This window comes from Orycteropus afer, unplaced genomic scaffold (genome assembly GCF_000298275.1).
Source record: "Orycteropus afer afer isolate SDZICR_OR568_19922 unplaced genomic scaffold, OryAfe1.0 scaffold00072, whole genome shotgun sequence".
Lineage (NCBI taxonomy): Eukaryota > Metazoa > Chordata > Mammalia > Tubulidentata > Orycteropodidae > Orycteropus > Orycteropus afer.
This window is the reverse complement of record NW_006921659.1, coordinates 1,377,843-1,380,615: the sequence shown is the minus strand read 5'-3', so window position 1 is coordinate 1,380,615 and position 2,773 is coordinate 1,377,843. Positions and strand designations below refer to the sequence as shown.

Genomic DNA, 2,773 nt, shown 5'->3' with positions numbered 1-2,773 from the left:
AAAGTTCCTTTCTGATGAGTTTGTACACACCATCAAGCAATGGCTTCTCCTCAGAGTTAGGAAAGCAAGGTTCAATTCTCAGGAAGTCACAATTCCATTCATTTGCTAAATATGGATTTACAAGGTGCCTATACATTATCAGCTTCCATTTGTAGCCATTTCTAGATAAAAAAGAAATGACATACCTAGTCTCCCCCAAAGTCTACAGCTGAAAGATCTTTTGGGAATTGGGTTTATTCTGTACCGTTGAAAGAGTAACACTTTAAAGCTGAACCATCTTTAACCTGGAGGTCTAACATGATATTTAGCAATACTTGCATCCCAGACATAACAACATTAAAAGGTCCACTAAATTCTGAAGGTAGCTATGCTGCACAATAGTTTAAAATTAAACGATTATACTGTATTCATTTATGCTTGAAATTCCAGTCCTAGACCAAACTTGTGGCCACCAGCATTGACGTTCTTGCCATCCAGCAGAGGTGACAGGGTCCGTTTGATACCTGGCTTTAGAGTCTGAGTGTATCCTAAACTTACCAGGCTGGAATTGTTCACTTTCGATGAGAAGCAGCATCAGGATTGATCTGATACTTGGCTGCTATTCCAAAGTGAGTGTTACTATTGCCTGCTGTCCATGTGATTGACAGCAGTCTCCAACTTCTTGTTCACCTTCTGGTAGATGGAGCCGCCAAACTCTGTCTCGTCCTTCACATTAGTGTGAAGCTGGAATTCATCAGTCTTACAACCAACTGCAAAGTTGCTCTGGGTCACGCAGGACTTGACAGCCTCAAAGTTCATCTGGCTGCTTGCTAGCCAGCCCTCATAACCCAGTACCACAGCACCGGGGATGGATGGCCCTGCAATGTCAAAATCCATGTCACAGCCCAGCTTGATATGTTCCCACTTATACCCTGTCTTGATTTTAGCATTTGTTCCCCCAGTGTTAGGTGAGAAGGATGAGTCAAAGGTCAGCTTCAGTCCGTGTGCAAGCTGGTCTTCCATGGTAACCTCAGTGCCTAGTGTGTTGTCAGTGTTCCATTTCTCTGTAAATGGCAGCCCATATTCAGTCCATCTGTACTTGGTTTCCAGACTGCCCGTCACTTTGCTGGTCTCAGTGTTGGCTGAACCTGAGCTTGTAAATGCCAATCCATTCTCAGATTTTGTTTTCAAGTCAAGTTTTATTAAACCAAATCCACAGCCCTTGGTGAAGGCATCCCTAGCAGATTTACCAAGGTCAACATATGTGGGCGGCACAGCCATCTTTTGCTCAGAAGCACTAGCAGTGGGTAAAGAGGTGGCTACGGCAGGGGCTATGGTGCAGAGGAACCCAGAGAGCAGCGGGGCTGAGGGCGGGGTGGCATGGACAGCTTCTGTGGAATCTTTGATCAAAATGTTCAGTGATAGTAGCCAGGCACCATCCAGTTCTGTTCTCATAGCAAAGGAGGCACTTGTTGATGGAGGCAATTAGCTACACGTTCCTTATCTTCCTCCTATTCCCAACATGCCTTCATCTGTTGCTCCAGGTGAATAGAGGCCAATTATTGTGCCTTGGATGGACACTTGTAAGCTTTTAAGACCCCAGCCACTATGCGTCAAACTACAAGGCTGAACAGAAACGTTAAATGTGTTATTAGGCCAAATAAGTGGGATGTCCTATGAAAGTATGATCCCAAACCTCCAAACCAAGAAACCAAATTCTATGAGGTTTTTGGTTGAACATAAGTAGCCTCAGCAGCTTTTTTTTTCCCCCCATTTTTGTAAGTGTATCTATAACACAACTTTTGTCAGTTAAACTTTTTATGGATGTACATCTTATTGTCAGTGATTAAAATAATTGTCTGTGTAACCCTACCTTTAATGTGGTTTTCATCACCATTAGTTCTCCTTTTCCCCTCCCTGCTGCCCCTAGTAACTACTAATAAATTTGGTTTCTATATATTTGCCTATTCTTGTCATGTAATATTTGTCCTTTTGTGATTGGCTTATCAGCACGATGTCTTCAAGCTCCATCTGTACTGTAGCATGTATCAAGACTTCATTCCTCCTGCTGGCTGAGTTTTATTCCATTGTGTATGTACCACATTTTGTTTATCCATTTATCCACTCATCTGTTGATGGGTCCTTAGGTTATTCCACCTTTTGGCTACTGTGAATAGTGCTGCAATGAACACTGGTGTACAGGTCTCTTTTTTGAGTTTCTGCTTTCAAGTCTTTTGGGTATATACCTACAAATGGACTTACTGGGTCATAGGAGGTCTGGTAGCATAGTGCCTAAAGCACTTGACTGCTAACCAGAAGGCTGGCTGTTCAAACCCACCAGCCACTCCTCGGAAACCCAAGGAGGGGTCACTATGAGTTGGGGCTGACTTGATGGCACATAACAACAACAACATGGTCATTGTATTTTTGAGGAATGACCACACTCTTTCCAACAGTGTTGTTGTTGTTGTTATTTGCCATTAAGTCGGCCCCGACTCATAGCGACCCCTCCTTGGGTTTCTGAGGCAGTATCACTACGGAAGTAGGAATGCCCAATCTTCCTTCCGAGGAGTGGCTGGTGGGTTTGAACTGCCAGCCTTCTGGTTAGCAGTCAAGTGCTTTAGGCACTATTTTATATTCCCACCAGCAATGGATAAGGGTTCCGATTTCCCCATATCCTCACCAATATATATATGTTCCTTTTTCGTTTTTCATCTTAGGCTGTCCTAAATGAAGTGGTATGGTATTGCACTGTGGTTTTGATTTGCATCTTTCTGATGGCTACTGATACTGA

General features: G+C 43.4%; 1 pseudogene; it reads right to left on the bottom strand.

The window, feature by feature from the left end:
* Positions 1–411: 411 nt before the first annotated feature.
* On the bottom strand, positions 412–1,260 carry LOC103196957 (annotated as a pseudogene).
* Positions 1,261–2,773: the final 1,513 nt, after the last annotated feature.